General features: G+C 42.4%; 1 pseudogene; it reads left to right on the forward strand.

The window, feature by feature from the left end:
• The first annotated feature begins 738 nt into the window (after window positions 1–738).
• The window catches only part of LOC100456860 (eukaryotic translation initiation factor 3 subunit J-like), a 23,916-nt pseudogene continuing 5,737 nt past the window's right edge, over window positions 739–18,917 (forward strand).

Below are 18,917 nucleotides of genomic sequence, written 5' to 3' on the forward strand. Positions count from 1 at the left end.
TGAGAACTTACTTTGTGCTAGATATTCTGTAAATAGAATCTCATAACAACCCTATCAGATAGGAACTATTATTAGCTCCATCTTACAGTTGAGAAAACTGAATGTATTATAGTCACTTCACCCTCTTACCAAGTCAATCATTGGCTTCATTGAGTTTTTTTGTTTTGCTTGGCTTTTACATTTACTTTTTATTTTTTATTTTATTTTTATTTTTTTGGGAAGAAGTCTCGCTCTGTTGCCCAGGCTGGAGTTCAGTGGCATGATCTCGGCTCACTGCAACCTCCGCCTCCCAGGTTCAAGCAATTATCCTGCCTCAGCCTCCCGAGTAGCTGGGATTACAGGCATGCACCACCACGCCTAGGTAATTTTTGTATTTTTAATAGAGAGGGGGTTTCACCATATTGGCCAGTCTGGTCTCAAACTCCTGACCTCAGGTGATCCACCCACCTGGGCCCCCCAAAGTGCTGGGATTACAGGCATGAGCCACCACACCCAGCCTGGTTTTTACATTTATTTTTAATATTTATGTTTACATACAGTAAAATTTACTTTTTTGGATGTACAGTTCTATTGCCAAATACAGAGAGGCCTATATCCACAACTACAATCAAGATAGAGAATAGAGTGACTCCCCTCCATGGCACTAACTCCTGGCTAGCTCTCCCCCTCACACCGCCAGGCCCAGTGGCAGCGGCAAGGGACTTTGACTCCCAGGGTGGGGGTGGGGATGAGTCCTCAATGGGATCCCTGGTGCAGAAGGTGCGGGGTGGTGGCACTGTCAGCGGGGACCACTGGGAAGCTGAGGATGAGGACATCAAAGATAACTGGGAAGATAATGACAAAAAAGAAAAAAAAAACAAAGAGGAAGCAGAAATAAAACCAGAGATTAAAATTTCAGAAAAAAATAAATAGCAGAGAAGATAAAAGAGAAAGAACAACAATAGAAGAAAAGGCAAGTTGAAATTAAAGAGAGGTTAGAAGAACCTGAGAACCTAAAGTTCTAAAACCCAGAAGAACAGAAGAACAATTTAACAGATAAACAGTGCTAAAGAAATTACAGGAAGAGTCAGACCTCAAATTAGCAAAGGAAATTTTCATAGTTAATAATACAGGCAGGGCCCAGTGGCTCACACATGCCGAGGTGGGCAGATAACCTGAGGTCAGGAGTTCAAGACCAGCCTGACCAACATGGAGAAACCCCATCTCTACTAAAAATATAAAAAATTAGCCGGGTGTGGTGGTGCGTGCCTGTAGTCCCAGCTACTTGGGAGGCTGAGGTAGGAGAATTGCTTGAACCTGGCAGGTGGAGGTTGCAGTGAGCTGAGATCACACCAGTGCACTCCAGCCTGGGCAACAGAGCGAGACTCCATCTCAAAAAATAATACAGTTTATGGAATAAATGCTATGAACCCATCTTTAAGAGATGACTTTACAGAGTTTGGAAAGTTACTAAAAGATAAAATTATACAATATGAAAAGTCACTATATTATGCCAGTTTTTTGGAAGTCTTAGTTGGATATGTGTGTATTTCACTGGAAATTGATGACTTGAAAAATGTTACCAGTTCACCAACGAAAGCAAGCAAAGCAAAGCCAAAAAGAAGAAGAAATGTGTGGTTCCTGGAGGGGGGTTAAAAGTCACCATGACAGATGACCTGGCAGATTATGGTGGTGATGATGAAGCAACATCGTTGTCTGGGGTAAATACCTGAGATTCGTTGTCTCACGTTCACGGAAAACTGGATGCGGACATACAAAGAGTGAGGTGCACAGTGGAAGTTTAATAGGTAAAAGAAAGAGAAGAGCTCTCTGCAGAGAGAGGGTGCCTGGAGAAATGGGTTGCTGCCTCCACGGTGAAGGGCAGGAGGTTTTATAGATGAGCTTGGGGAGGCGGTGTTTGGTTTACATAGGTCGCAAAAGATTAGTCAGACCAGGTGTGCCGTTTGCATAGCGTGTGAAAATCTGGCCATCCCCACTCTCATCTTTTATTATGCAGATGGGTTCTCTACCTGGCTGGCACCATGTTGCCTATTCTTTTACTGTACCATGGTGACAAAGAAAAGGGAAGATGAACTCTCCATGTTGAACATACCTGGCCCTCAGGTAGCCAGTTTGCATTGGCACAGCTGCCGGCATTCCCCTGTCCAAGCTTCTGGCTTGCTTATCTATGTCTGCAGCTCAATTTTTCAGGCTGCTCTTTGTTAGAAAAGAAATGATTTGGGCGCTGCCATTTTTTGTTAGGAGGGAAATTCTGCTGAGGAATCTTTTACCTTCACTATCTTCCTGGATAACTTATTTTCTTTCTTTTTTTTTGATAGAGTTTCGCTCTTGTCACTTAGGCTGGAGTGCAATGACACAATCTCGGCTCACTGCAACCTCTGCCTCCCAGATTCAAGCAATTCTCCTGCCTCAGTCTCCCAAGTAGGTGCAACTACAGGCGTGCACCACCACACCCAGCTAATTTTTGTATTTTTAGTAGAGACGGGGTTTCACCATGTTGGCCAGGATGGTCTCGATATCTTGACCTCGTGATCCATCTGCCTCAGCCTCCCAAAATATTGGGGTTACAGGCGTGAGCCACCTTACCTGGCCTCCTTTTCCTTCTTAATATGATCTAGTATCTAAAAATAAGAGTACCAAGCCCTAGAAAAGTCTTCAAATAGCCCAGCCTGTGGGCTTGGTGGCTCACACCTATAATCCTGGCAGTTTGGGAGGCCAAGGAGAGGGATTGCCTGAGCTCAGGAATTCAAGACCAGCCTGGGCAACATGGCAAAACCCCAACTCTACTAAAAATACAAAAAATTAGCAGGGCGTGGTGGCAGTTGTTTGTAATCCCAGCTACTCAGGAGGCTGAGGCAGCAGAATGGCTTGAACCCAGAAGGCGGAGGCTGCAGTGAGCCAAGATCGTGCCACTGCACTCCAACCTGGGTGACAGAGTAAGACTCTGTCTCAAAAAAAAAAAAAAAAGCCCAGCCTGTACATCAGACCCTTCCCTACATTTTAATGTGATTAATTATTTGTATAGCCTTCTTACTAGTAAACCACCCTGAATGTTTAGAATAAGCTTCTTTGGTCATGGTTTACTTTCTTCCAACGTGCTGTTACAATCTACTTGCTGGTATTTGACTTAGGATTTTTGCATCAAGAGTTTTAAACGAGGTTATTCTGAGGTCATTTCTTCCTTGTGCTTTTTTGGTCAGGTTTTTATATCAGTGTTATGCTAGCCTAATACAAATAATCATGAGGCCTTCTTTCTCTGTGGCATGAGATAGCTAAAATAACTCATCCATCTTTTCTTTTTTTTTTTTTTTGAGACAGAGTCTTGCTCTGTCTCCAGGCTGGAGTGCAGTGGCACGATCTCAGCTCACTGTAACCTCTGCCTCCCCAGTTCAAGTGATTCTCCTGCCTCAACCTCCCGAGTAGCTGGGACTACAGGTGAGCACCACCACACCCAGCTAACTTTTGTATTTTTAGTAGAGATGGGGTTTCACCATGTTGGCCAGGATGGTCTCCATCTCTTGACCTTGTGATCCGCCCATGTTGGCCTCCCAAATGCTGGGATTACAGGCATGAGCCACTGCGCCAGGCCTCCACTCATCTTTTCTTTTTTTTTGAGACAAAGTCTCGCTCTTGTCCCCCAGGCTGGAGTGCAATGGTGCAATCTCAACTCACCACAACCTCCACCTCCCCAGTTCAAGTGATTCTCCTGCCTCAGCCTCCCGAGTAGCTGGGATTACAGGTGCCCGCCGCCAAGCCCAGCTAATTTTTGTATTTTTAGTAGAGACAGCATTTCATCATGTTGGCCAGGCTGGTCCCGAACTCCTGACTTCAGGTGATCTGCCTGCCTTGGCCTCCCAAAGTGCTGGGATTACAGGCGTGAGCCACCATGCCCAGCCCATTCATCTTTTCTATAAAGGTTTGTCAAGTCACTTTTTGACAAGAAAAGTGAGGGTTTTTTTAATACAAGATGGAGCTATAAGTTGTCTCTGCTCAGACAGGCTTTCCTTAATTTCCACCCTTCATTTTATTTTCTTTTTTGTGTGTTTGTTTTGTTTTGAGATGGAGTCTTACTCTGTTGCCCAGGCTGGAGTGCAGTGATGCAATCTCAGCTCACTGCAATCTCCGCCTCCTGGGTTCAAGCGATTCTCCTACCTCAGCCTCCCTCCTGCTGGGACTACACGCACGAGTCACCACGCCCAGCTAATTTATTGTATTTTTAATAAAGATGGGATTTCACCATGTTGCCTGGACCGGTCTCAAACTCCTGAGCTCAAGTGATCTGCCGGCCTCAGCCTCCCAAAGTGCTGGGATTACAAGTGTGGGCCGCCGCGCCCAGCCTTATTTTCTTCTTGCTACCCTCACCCCCTTCCTTCTGCTCCTTCCAGGAGTCTCAGCAAAAGCTTCCTTTTTACAACTTGCCTCTTTAGTACTCTTCTAATTTTACCTGGAAAATGCCATTTATAGTATATTTACCCTCCCTATTCGTATGTGTCATATTGCTGAGTTAGAAAATCACAAAACTTTTCATCAACGTGGTTGTTCCAAGACAATGTTTTGCTGTGGGAGAGGTAGAGGTGGTACTCTGAAGCTTTCCTAAATGTCTATAGGATGTTTCTCAGCAAGTCACATGCACCCTAATTCCCCTCTCTGATTTTGGGTGGTTCTATATTATAAAGAGAAGCATTGGGGGAGCAAATATAAGACCACAAATATTTCATGCAATATCAGTTATGGCTATAGAAGCAAAGGAAACAGAGAACAGAAATAACTCTGTGAGCTAACAGTGTAGGGATTGTAGGCAAGGGTAATTTCTCAGATGAAATGTCCCTTTGACTATGCTTACAGAGAGGGCCTCAGAGGCAAATCAGGTTACGGCTTTTAAAAACTCACTACTATTTTTAGACCATGGCATGTTATAAAATAATTTATTTTTGACAATTCTATACAGTCATCCGTTGGTATTTTAGGGGAATTGATTCCAGAACCCTTCCTGGATACCAAAATTCCTGATGTTCAAGTCCCTTATATAGAATAGCATAGTATTTATACACAACCTACACACACCCTCTTGTATACTCCAAAGAAGCCCCTTTTGACATTTTTGTACAATTCTTCTCTAGGGTAATGACCATTAAAAGTTAATTTATTTTAAAGGTTAATGTAAATAAATTTTGAAGGTGAATCTATTGTATTTGCTTCTAAGATCACACAGAGATCTCTTATTTGTTTATGCCCCCCTTTTGTTGGCAGTAAGATCTTTCTTAGATTACAAAAAAAATAAATAGAAGAACCTTCAAGCTCACCCTAATAAGAAATCTCTTTGCAAAGTCATATCTAAAGGCATAAGTCACTTTAAAACTCAGTCCACCACGGGAACATGTTGAGCTCTGGAATGAGGTGGTGCCTGCGCTTGCGGTGGCCTGTGTCCCAGAGGCCCCTTCAAGGCGCTGGCCAAACTCTGCAGCTCATCTGTTGACTCCTGCTCCCTCTGCTGGCCCCGCTGCTCAGTGGCCATCCCCAAAACAGCATGTGTGTCAGACCTACGATGGGCCTCAGGAGACAGCAAAGACTGATCCTTTTGGGGAAACTGAGTCCCAGTTGGTGATGGGCCTTGCTCAAACTCAGTCAGTGGCAGGGCCAGCACTGCAGCCAGCCTTCCCACTGTTCCCCAGTCCTCACAATTAAACAATTACTCATGGCTACTCAAATATTTTAGAACTTGGTGGTACTCCTCACCTATGAGCTGCTTTTCCAAAAACAAACACATTTCAAAGTGCATATATTATTAATTTATAATGTACAAATAATGGTTGACATTTTGACTGAGTTAACCAAAAGATTTTTTAAAAAAGATTCTGTTACTGATGCTGGTGATACACATAACAAAAATAATGAATCCCAAAAACATTGCGCTGAGCAAAACAAGCCAGACATAAAATAGTACATGTGTAAAGTTCCATTTATTCCTTTTATGTGAAGGTCCAGAACAGGCAGAACTACCCTATGCTGATAGAAATCACATCACTGATTGCCTGGGACAGGAAGAACTTCCAGTGGGCCCAGGGGAACATTTTAGACTGATGCAAATGTTCTAGATCTTGATTGTGATGTTGATGGCACAGCCACACACACTTGTCAAAACCCATTGAACATTTGTCAAAACCCATTGAACTATACATTTTATTTTATATTATTTTATTATTTTTTCTTTTTGAAATAGGGTCTCACTCTAGCCCAGGCTAGAGTACAGTGGCATGATCACAGCTCACTGCAGCCGCGATCGCCCAGATTCAAGCAATCCTCCCACCTCAGCCTCTTGAGTAGCTGAGACTACAGGCACGTGCCACCACATCTGGCTAATTTTTGTATTTTTTGTAGAGATGAGATTTTGTCATATTGCTGAAGTTGGTCTTAAACTCCTGAGCTCAACTGATCCTCCCACCTCGGCCTCCCAAATTGCTGGGATTACAGGCATGAGCCACCTCACCCAACTGAAGTACACATTTTAAATGAGTGCATTTGTATTTGGTGTAAATTGTACCTCAATAAAGTTGGTTTTAAAAGAAAAAAGTTCTGGGCTAGTCAAATCATAAACTCTAATCAGTTCTTTCAACCTGAATATACCTGGACCTATTTTTTAAAAGAAAAAAAAAAAGATCAGGAGCAGTAGCTCACACTGTAATCCCAGCTCTATGGGAGGCCGAGGATCACCTGAGGTCAGGAGCTCGAGATCAGCTTGGCCAACATGGTGAAACCCTGTCTCTACCAAAAATACAAAAATCAGCTGGGCATGGTGGCATGCACCTGTTAATCCCAGCTACTCAAAAGGCTGAGGCAGGAGAATCGCTTGAACCCAGGAAGCAGAGGTTGCAGTGAGCCGAGATGGCGCCACTGTACTTTAGCCTGGGCAACAAAAGTGAAACTCCGTCTCAAAAAAAAAAAAAAAAAAACCAATAAACAGACATCCTCTTGCTTCAGTATTTGGCCACATGCTTTGATTTCCTGAAAAAGAATAAAAACCTAGATCCAAAAAGCAGGGTCAGGGAGGGAAATCATAGTTTCCACATGTTTTCTCAGAAGATAATTGAGTGCCAAAGACAACACGCCAACAGGAGAAATAAAATTATGGCAAGAGGATGATGCTGGGTGGGAGGTCTTTTGAATACCCAGCTCAGCCCCTCACCAAGGTGTGTGCTCTGGGGTGGAGGCTCAGCTGCCAGACAGAACTGTGACTTGGAGTTTCTGTTCCACATTGAACTTTCTCTCATGTGACAGTGGCTACACTGCACTGTGGCTACACTGCACTGTGACCCCGCTTTGATTGCCACTCTTCATAAGCCATGCACCACAACTTTCTTTATGGCTCCAGGTCCTATGTGTGTGAATTAGGACTTAGATGGAAGAAAATCCAGTTCTGGATTCTGGGTTCAAATTTGCTGGTAGAAAAATAGGGATTTGTTTATTTATTTTAGAGACAGGGTCTTGTGTTGCCCAGGGTGAACCTGAACTTCTGGGCTCAATCGATACTCCCACCTCAACTTCCCAAGTAGCTGGGACTTCAGGCACCTCACCCAGATTTGTTACAAACTCTTTAACTCATTTATTCCTTACAGCAACCTTCTTTGCGAGATACTGTTATCACCCCCATTGTACAGATAAGGAAATTGAGATAGAGAGAAGTTCAGTAGCTTCATCAACATTATAGAAGGGACAAAGCCAGGCAGCAAACCTAGGCTGTCTGTCCTGACAGCTCATGCTTTTAATCAGCATGTTACAGTGCCTCTCCACACTGCAGAAGAAAATCAAGATGTGGAAGCTGCTCTGACCTGAATGTTCCTGTCCTCCCAAAATTCATATGTTGAAATCCTGTCAGTCAAGATGATGGTAGTAGGAGGTGGTTCCTGGGGATGATGATTAGATTATGGGGGTGGAGCCCCCATGAACCGGATTAGTGCTTTTATAAAAGAGGCCCCAGAGAGGCCTTCAGCCCCTTCCACCATGTAGGACAGACAGAAACGGTGCTGTCTAGGAGCCAGAAATCAGGCCCTCACCAGAGGCTGAATCTGCCAGCGCCTTGATGTTGGACTTCTCAGCCTCCAGAACTGGGAGAAATAAATATCTGTTGTTTATGGGCTACCCTGTGTGTGATATTTTGTTATAACAAATAATAGCCCAAACAACTAAGACACTTTAAACCCTCACTACTCAAAGTGAGGTCCATGGATCAGCAGTCGCAGCACCAACTAGGAACTTCTTAAGTATGCAGAGCCTGATAATCCCTAGACCTACTGGCTTAGAGCTGGCATTTTAACAAGATCGGCAGGTGGTTCACTAAAGTTGGAGAAGAGCTGCTCTAAACAAGAAAGTGTTAAGTTTCTCTTGCTTTGTTTTGCTCTGTTTTTGCTTTTCTTTTAGTCCCAGGCTCCTTTGAGAATCTGGTGAAAGTCATGGATCCCGGGCAAAAAAATGTGCACAGGATTTTGAAGAGGAGTTCATAGATTCATGTTCATGAAACCCTATTGTGGAGGATTTGAAGGTGCTGAGAACCAGTCCTTTATGCTTTCCATGCATTATTACATGTAGTCCTTATAAACCCATTATCATTAACATGGGAACTTGGAGAGGTTAAGTAGCTTGCCCTAGTCATAGCTAGGAAGTGCTGAAACCAGGGTCAAACTAGACATTCTGCCCTCAGGGCCCAACTATAACGCTTTTCTGCTGAGGGGGGTGACTCAGCTGCAGTGATTCTGGGGAATATCCTGATACGACTTTCCCCTTCTCTGACAAGTTCATCCTCTCCACTAGAGTACAGTCCCCATGAAGGAAGAGCCAATGGAGTGATGAGGTAGGGGCCACTGCCTACAGAGGAAGCTTGGCCGGATGGCAGATGGATCCTAGCAATCCACGTGATGGTGGGTGTCCTGGAAAGGTCTCCTGTGTATCTTCCCAACACATTTCCAACCTGTCCAGCCTCAAGCCACATGCCAATGCATAACTTTCACCTATATCACTCTCCTACTCTCAACCATGGTTGGCAAAGAGATTTCCTTTCATGGGCCAACTGATTGATTGGTAGTGGCTGCTTGGTATTCCAATATTAAAGAGAAGCCAGTTGAGGACCGTGATAGATTAGTAACACCTGCCCCCCAGTGGCACAGGATAGCACAGTAGTAGGAACGCCACCTGGTCCATTAAATCACTGCTTAATTCCCTTGGCTTGCCATTCTTTTATTTAACACACCTGTACTAAGTATGAATTCTGTATACACAGCAAAAGCACTCTTATCCATCCTAAAGGAATGACGAACTTAAACTGCCTGACAGAATGAAGTATTACTAACAAGCACATACACCTTAAACATTTCATTTTCAATTAAAACACTTAACATATTTACGAATTAACCACTTTTAGAAGAAGGGCTTAAGTCCCTTTGCTTCTGGGTCCACTCTTTTGGAGTTTCCCATAGATTTTTTTCACACCAGACTCAAAATGCACCATTTTTTCTTTCTTTCTTTCTTTTTTTGAGACAGGGTCTTACTCTGTCACCCAGGCTGGAGTGCAGTGATGTGATCATGCCCCACTATAGCCTCGACCTCCTGGGCTCAAGTGACACTCCACCTCGGCTTCCTGAGTAGCTGGGACTACGGGTGTATGCCACCATGTCCAGCTTTTTTTTATTTTTTGTAGAGAGAGGGTCTCCCTATGTTGGTCAGGCTGGTCTCGAACTCCTAGTCTCAAGTGATCCTCTCACTTTGGCCTCCCAAAGTGCTGGGATTACAGGCGTGAGCCACCACGCCCGGCCAAAATGCACTATCTTTTAAAGATCCTTCCAAAGCAATCTGCTGGCAGTATCTTAACAGATTCCCAGTTACTATTGGCTTCCCCACACCTCATCCAAAAGCAAAATTTATGGGAAATTTATATATGTTTCCAAGCATTCAACTTAGTTTTCATAGAAATAATCCTTTTCTTTCCCCCTCATAAAGTTACCAAACCGCACATTTCATCAAATTATATAATCACGTAACAAATATAATTTGTACAAAGAGATTTGGGCAGAAACACAACTAATTACTGGATATATGGTACTCAGCCAGCTGCAAAGGGTTTTACAGAGAACTGGAGAGCCTTAGTTACTCTCATTAGCCAGACAAGTGATGGCCAGTTAGCAGAGTTTTGGTTATACTACACAGAGCCCTCTCTGGTGACACTCAATTAAATGAGACTCTCTATTAGTCAAAATTTCCATGTACAATGTTCCTAATATGTCTGTAAGGCATTAAAGTTCCTGATGTAGGATGGGCACGGTAGCTCATACCTATAATCTTAGAACATTGGGAGGGCGAAGTAGGCAGATTACTTGAGTCCAGGAGTTCGAGACCAGCCTGGGCAACATGGCAAAACCCCATCTCTACAAAAAATACAAAAATTAGCCACGCACGGTGGTCCAGGCATGGTGGTGTGCACCTCTAGTCCCACCTACTCAGGAGGCTGAGGTGGGAGGATCGCCTGAGCCCAGGGAGATTGAGGCTGCAGTGAGCCATGATTGCATCACTGCACTCCAGCCTGGGTGACAGAGTAGGACCCTGTCTGAAAAACAAAACAAAACAAAGAGATCCTGCTATGACTTGGAATTATAAAATGAAAAGGAAAAAAAGATTAAAATATGTTCAGATAATCCTTTCTCGTGTCTTCACCTTTTTTGCAGGGAGTCTTTTGACATCATTTTAAACTTATGTTCTCCCATAAGAACTCTTGTAATTTAGCTTTTGTCAAATCTGAAACAAGGAGAGGTTAAAATATATACAAATTAAAGTAAGTTTGTGATCTCCATAGTGTTGTGATAACTTTGTTACATGTAATATCCTGAAGAAAATATTGATCTTGGCAACTAATAACAGAAACCAAAAATAACAGTGGTTAAGACAAGAGAGATATTTGGGTTTTTTTGTTTTTGTTTTTTCTTCTCACAGAGATAGGCAGTCTAGGGCTAGAATAGCAATTCCAGGTTCATCTGGAATGCAGGCTCTTTCTTTCTGTCCAACAGCCTTACTTTATGACTTCCATCCTCAAGTTTGCTTCATGGTCTCAAGATGGCTGCTTCAGCTCTAACTATTAAGTTAGCATTCAATGCAGGATGAAAATAAGGGAAGGCCACAAACCATGTGCTTCCCAGTCAATTCAGGCCCCTAGAAAAACTTTCCTGGAAAGCCCCACCTAGTGACCTCTGCATACTTTATCACTGGTGCTCTTATCTGTAAGAATATCTAAAAACATCATTTTATAGCTAGGCACCAGATTCAACGATTTTGAGTTCTTGTTACTGAGAAAGAGGGAAAGACTGGATAGTGAGTAGAGTAGACAATCAACAGTGTTTCCCATAAAATATAATCTGGCCAGGCACAGTGGCTCATGCCTATGATCCCAGCACCTTGGGAGGGTGAAGGAGGAGGATCGCTTGAGCCTAGGAGTTCAAGACCAGTCTAGGCAGCATGGTGAAACCCCGTTTCTACAAAAAATACAAAAATTAGCTGGACATGGTGGCGCATGTCTGTGGTCCCAGCTACTAAGGAATCTGAGGTGGGAGAATCACCTGAGCCTGGGAGGTCAAGGCTGCAGTGAGCCATGATCACACCGCTACGCTGCTGCACTCCAGCCTGGGTGACAAAGGGAAACCCTGTCTCAAAAAAAAAAAAAAAAAAAAAAAAAAATTAAAAAAATCCTAGCAGGATATTCTAAAAACTGAAATATTTGATACACACCTTGTTTCCTGACTGGTCCAGATAACCGGGAATTTCTGTATATTGCAAAGATCTATTGATTTTTTGCTTTGGAAAAGTGCTGTTCAGTTGTTACAACTACGTTTTAGACACCATGTGGAACACTTGTTTTATTCACTCCCTGACTCCATTTCAAGCCACACACTACCCAGGACATTTGTATCAGGTGCCAACTCAAGCTCACATGGATGTTGCTACCATGAGCAGAATTCCGCTTCTACAAAGTACATACTGCGCATACTCAACTCTGTAGTTGTGAGCTTTTAGAAATATTGGTCAAGGGCATATTACCAATTTTTGCCAATCAGTTGCACCTGAGAACACAAGACGCACTAGGCAGGCAGCAAAAAGCAGCTGACTGACTGCCCAGGGTGGCTTGCCTCCAGTTTCTTTTTTACAATCTTCAAGGCAGCCAGTGCTTTTTACAAGGGTGCAATAAGTTCTCTCTTCTCCAGTATCCAATACAACAGTTGCAACAGTGTATCTTAGACTCATTTGGAAATACAATTCACCAAACACTTAACAAGCGCTGCCTTTGTAAGAAGAGGGGAATGCCCTCAAAGATTTCACACCTTCGAAGGGAGATGAGATGTGAGACACTGATTAACGGGTAAAAGGAAGGCCTACAGAGATTATGGAAGAAAGTTCATAGCTTCCTTACTTCTACTAAGTTACACTTGAATAAGCCCCAGCCCACAAGGCCCCTTCCTTCCCAGTGGTTGTCCTGGACACTACACTTTTTTTTTTAAACCTTCATGGGAGGTATTGGATTGCCTTGCTTTTACTTTTTGGGCATCAAAGTCCTATTCACCAAGCATCTCCAACTATAATTCGTTAGGCTACATGTAATCAATTCCTTCCTCTGTTCCCATCATCTCTAATGCTTCTTTCAGTTGCTCTATTGGCTGGCATTGCTCACTAATGACAAGACCTCACTAGGACCAGGCGAGATCATTTTGGCTTCCATTGTTGGACCATACCCGTGACCATCACCAACAATGTCAAACACTTAACAACCTTTGACACCCTTTAGCACCATGGCTCAGACTCTCAGATTTAAAGCATGATGGATGCAGAAATTCAGCTGGCCCCAAATCACCCCTGTCTCACAGGTACCATCTCAACATCGGTTATGTAACTCCACCTCCCCAAATTCACATCCTCCCAAAGTCTGAACTTCCAGCAGTGGAGAAATGCCCTCTCTCCTAAATTCCTGGTTCCATCCTCCCAATGTATAAGCAAATTGTCTGAGGTCAGAATCGTGATTCCCAGTGAACACACTAGTTCAAGAATTTGGGGTTACTTATGTACACAAATAAATAAAGATGCAATATAAACGAATGTAACAATGTAACAACAGACAAGTATGAGGAAGAGAGTACAATGGGTATATTCTAGTACTCAGAATACTAGTCATACATATGTAATTTGTTTTTTTTAATCTAAAATACACTTTTTCCATACAGTAATTCATTTGAACTCAAAGACTCTGGCATGTACAGAAATAGGTCAGGTATTATCATTTTAAACATGAGAAAACAGAATCTTAGAAAGGTTAAATACCTTTCTCAAAAACCTCTCAAACAGTACAATAGAACTTCAATGTAAATCCAAATCTTCTGTCCAAATCCAGTTCTTCTTCTACTACATTATCTGCTCATGGGATTACTCTAATGTTCAGCTCATTGTGGGGCAGCCTTAACTAAGAAAACATTATAAATCTCCCTCTTGGTTGGGTGCGGTGGCTCATGCTTGTAATCCCAGGACTTTGGGAGGCCGAGGTGGGTGCACCACTTGAGGTCACAAGTTTGAGACCAGCTTGGCCAACATAGTGAAACCCCATCTCTACTAAACATACAAAAAATTAGCTGGGTGTGGTGGCAGACACCTGTGATCCCAGCTACTCGGGAGGCTGAGGCAGGAGAATTGCTTGAACCCGGAAGGTGGAAGTTACAGTGAGCCGAGATTGTGACATTGCACTCCAGCCTAGGCAACAACAGCAAAACTGTGTCTCAAAACAAAAACTCCCTGTTTTTCAGTATCAGAGCCTACTATGTGAGTTTTTACAAGTCTTCCTTAACTTACCAAACTGAATTACTCCTTTAGATCTTTGTTATTTCTCCCACTGGGAAGTGGAGTCATTTCCTTCCTCTTCAATCTTGGCAGGCTTTGGTGACTTGCTTCACCAGTGTAACATTGCAGAAGTGATTTATGAAGCTAGGTCATAAAAAGCCTGTCAGCTTCTGTTCAGACCTCTTAAGAACTCACTCTTAGAAGCCTGCTGCTATGCTGTGATGAAGCACGAGCAGCCCATAGAAAGAGCCATGAGGAGAGGAAACAAGGTCCCAAGAGACAGCCCTGGCTGAGCTCCTGGCCAAGAGCCAAGTGAGGGAACCATCTTAGAAGTGGATCACCCAGTCCCCGTCAAGAGAGATGAACTGTCTCCACCCAACCTACCCAACTTGCAGATCCATAGACCAAGTAAATGATTGTTATTATTTCAAGCCATTAGGTTTTAAGATGATTTGTTTCATAGCAAATAACTGCAGCCTACCTTTCCAAAACCTTCAGGGCTAACAACAATATGCAAACAGAAGGAGTAGCATATATCAAACTGGCTGTACATTATGAATATTTGCATGTTTATTTCACTTACATATTCTATTTTATATTTTTAAAAGTAAATGAAGAGGCCGGGCGCAGTGGCTCACGGCTGTAATCCCAGCACTTTAGGAGACCTAGGTGGGCAGATGACCTGAGATCAGGAGTTCAAGGCCAGCCTGGCTAACATGGTGAAACCCTGTTTCTACTAAAAATAAAAAAAATTAGCTGGGTGTGGTGGCACACGCCTGTAATCCCAGCTACTCGGGAGGCTGAAGCAGGAGAATCACTTGAACCCGGGAGGCAGAGGTTGCAGTGAGCTGAGATCGCACCATTGCACTCCAGCTTGGGCAACTAAGAGTGAAACTCTATCTCAAAAAAAAAAAAAAAGTAAATGAAGAATACCCTCTGATTTAAAAAGAAAAAAAAAAGGCAATTAGATGAATTGCTTTAAAATGCCTTCAACCCTAAATAATAAAAATCTTATTATAAATATATTAGTATTTTGTTTGAAACTCTGTGAAAAGAATTAGGCCCTCCAGCTTTTACAGTTCCATGAAGGGCTTCTAAATATAGGAAAGTAAAACTGAAATTTATGTCAGTTTGTTAATGGCATCACTTAAAACTATAACAGTTAATTAACTAATTAACAACTTAATTAACTCAGCAGTTAATTTACTTACTTGAGTTCACTTAAATTCCCTAGATGTGATTTAATGAACTTTCAGTGTAATTTCTGACTAACCATGTAAATTGTATGATGTATATCTCTTTGATTTGGAATTTTTTTTGAAATAATATTATTTAAGGCAGAACACTAAGCCTACTAGGGAGTTTTCATTTTTTTCTTCAATAGGGAAACTCTCTGAACTTCTGGCAAGTAGCAAGTTTCCCATCAACCTTGCTGGGGTATTTTTTGTTATTGTTTTTGTTTTTGAGACAGGACTCACTCTATCATCCAGACTGGAGTGTAGTGGCATGATCTCGACTCACTGTAACCTCTGCCTCCTGGGCTCAGGTGATCCTCCCACCTCAGTCTCCTGAGTAGCTGGGGCTACAGGCATGTGTCACCACACCCAGCTAGTTTTTGTATTTTTAGTAGAGATCGGGTTTCATGTTGGCTAGGCTAGTCTGGAACTCCTGGGCTCAAGAGATCTGCCCACCCCGGCCCCGCAAAGTGCTGGGATTACAGGCATGAGCTAATCCACCCAGCCCCACTCAGCCTTTTTACTTTCACAAAGAAAATCATATTTGGATTTGCTGGCTTGTTTAAATGCATCAAAATAGGATTCACAAATCAGCAAGCTAATGTGACCAAATTTCATGATGGTTTATTAATAATTAATTATCCTATATTCTTAAAAAATGGACATTGAAACAAACAATAATTGAAAAAGAAAGTGTTATAAAACATTTCTCTGGTCCATGGATTTACTTATTTAACCAATATGTTTACATAGCAGTAGGTAATGTCAGGTTACTCAATATGTGGCCCATCAACTTGTGCCCATCTATGAACTGTTTTTACCAGTGGGAAATGAGAAGAGAACAGGAAGTAAGTGTTTAGATATATTTACAGGACTTTGAGAGAACAAATGTACGTCTATTGACTATCATAAAGAGACATTTGGAGGCCAGGTGTAGTGGCTCACGCCTGTAATCCCAGCATTTTGGGAGGCTGAGGCAGGCGGATCACCTGAGGTCAGGAGTTCAAGACTAGCCTGTCCAACATGGCGAAACCCCGTCTCTACTAAAAATACAAAAATTAGCCGAATGTGGTGGTGAGTGCCTGTAATCCCAGCTACTCGGGAGACTGAGGCAGGAGAATCGCTTGAACCTGGGAGGCAGAGGTTGCAGTGAGCTGAGATCGCACCATTGCATTACAGCCTGGGCAACAAGAGTGAAATTCCATCTCAAAAAAAAAAAAAAAAAAAGAAAGAAAGAAGAGAAAAGAAAAAAAAGAGAGAGAGACATTTGGGCTTGTATTTTGCCCTGTATTTTTATTTTAATTTTCTAATCATTCATTTCTATTGTGTTTTACAAACATCTCAATCTGCAACAGATTGCTTTTTTTTTCAAAGCTGGTTCTTTTTCAAAGATGGTTTGGGACGCACTGATTTAACTGTACTAACTACTGTGGCAAACAAAAATTGGATAAAAAATGATCCCTGCTTTCATAAAGCTTGCATATTAATAAGAAAGGCAGGTTGTGATTGTTGCATAATTGAAGTGTAAACAACATGTTCTCGACACTTAGAGGAAAAAGATGATTCCACAAGGAAAGGTAACAGAAGGCTTTGTGGAGGAGGCAATTGTTGAATGAGGTCTTATTTGATGGATGAGTAGAGTTTGGGGAGGTAAAAATAGAAGAGGATACACATTTCAGGCAGAGTGAACAATGGGAGTGAAGTCAGGGGGGAAAAATGCAGCTATGTATTCAGAAGAGCATGCAACTGACCTCATTTGGTAGGAGTACACCCTCCTAGGGAATTCCCTCTACTAGGGAATGTGATAAATCTAGAAGGATAGACCCAGAGGCCCAATTGTAGAAGGCCTTTTAAATGTGAAGCTAAAAGGTGTGCAATTGCCTGAGGTCATCTCCAAACTGCTACTGAAAATTTCTGAGCAGAGAAGTGGTGTTCTTAAAGTTGTGCTTCTGACAGAGGAATTCAAGGGGAGAAAAACTGGAGAATTAGATGAGGAAGGATACTCCAGATTCTTCAGGTACAACCTGATAGATTCAAGTCATCTTAAGACCCTGCCAACTGAGATTTTTAAAAGTACACTTTTAACCTTTCCAAAGTAGTGATCAATAAGTGAAAACACAACAGCAATTTACCCCAGAAAGCTCCTGAGTAAGTGACGGGTTGCTAACATTTATGGTGCATTCACCGTGTGCATTTTAGGTCCAGTATCTCATGTAATCATCAAAACCACTCTATTTCAGGTTCTATCATCCCGATTTTACATATGAGTAATTTGAGGCTATAAAAGTTAGGTCCCATACCCAAGGTCACTCGCTAAATTATAAGAGCCTAGGGCCAGGCACGGTGGCTCACGCCTGTAATCCCAGCACTTTGGGAGGCTGAGGTGGGTGGATCACGAGGTCAGGAGTTCAAGACCAGCCTGGCCAAGATGGTGAAAACCCGACTCTACTAAAAATACAAAAATTAGCCAGGTGTGGTGGGGGGTGCCTGTAATCTCAGCTACTCGGGAGGCTGAGGCAGGAGACTCTCTTGAACCCAGGAGGTGGAGGTTGCAGTGAGTTGAGATCACGCCATTGCACCTAGCCTGAGCAACAAGAACAAGATTCTGTCTCAAAAAAAAAAAAGAAAAGAAAAAAAAAGCACCTAAAATTAACCAAATCAGTCTGATGCCAAAGTCCATTTTGGCACTATTTGATGCCAAACAAACAGTAATCACTCAAACATGTTAGGCTTTCCCTGCATAAAGGATGATTTAGAAGACAACTAAAATCCATACCAGCTATCTACTTGAACCTTATGAAGCCCATTCTTTGGGAACGTCTGGGATTTTATCTGTTTTTCTTTAGTAAGAGCTGAGAATATTTTTATATCTATAAACTCTTGAATATTCTTGCTTCACAAAAGGACCAGCACAAGTTGCACTGAAAAAAAAAAAATACTTAGCCAGGCACAGTGGCTCACACCTATAATCCCAGCACTTTGGGAGGCCAAGGCAGGCAGATCACGAGGTCAGGAGTTCAAGACCAGCCTGGTCAACACGGTGAAATTCTGTCTCTACTAAAAATACAAAAATTAGCTGGGTTTGGTGGTGTGTGTCTGTAATCCCAGCTACTCGGGAGGCTGAGGCAGGAGAATCGCTTGAACCAGGGAGGTGGAGGCTGCAGTGAGCCAAGATCACACCACTGCACTCCAGCCTGGACGACAAAGTGAGACTCCATCTCAAAAAAAAAAAAAAAAAAAAAATCTTATCAATATAACAAAGCAAATATATGACTGCCTATCCAGAAGTACAAGTTACAATGGCAAGTCTGCACTTGAATAAATGGTGGCAATAAAAGGTGAAAAACAAACACTATGAAGTTTATTGATTTGCCTAGTTGGAAAGAAGAAGCTAATGGAACAGAAACTACTGATCATAGCACCATTATTCTCTAGAAATGTGAGCAATTTCAAAGACACTATTTTTATCTTGAAAAAGATTCTAATTTAATTGTCTTCCATACTATAAATACAATTATATATCTGTTGTTTGAGAATCTTAGAAAAGAACCTTTAATTAAAACAATGCACATGATTGAGATAGAAATTCTAATAGAGGCACTTCTCTTTGAACACGTAACTTAGGAACTTACTGACAGATATATCCTCCAATGCCAACCCCTGAGAAGCTCCGAGGAAGAGCAGTATTTAGTTTCTCGTAACTGTTTCCTAAGCCTAAATAGAAATGTCTAATTATGTTGCAGTCTCCTTCATCTACTCTCCTTGCCAATCTCTTTGGCACACAATCCCAGCCTCGATGTTCTAACTAGTGTTCAGATTTCCAGGCTA

This window comes from Pongo abelii, chromosome 13 (genome assembly GCF_028885655.2).
Source record: "Pongo abelii isolate AG06213 chromosome 13, NHGRI_mPonAbe1-v2.0_pri, whole genome shotgun sequence".
NCBI classification, from domain to species: domain Eukaryota; kingdom Metazoa; phylum Chordata; class Mammalia; order Primates; family Hominidae; genus Pongo; species Pongo abelii.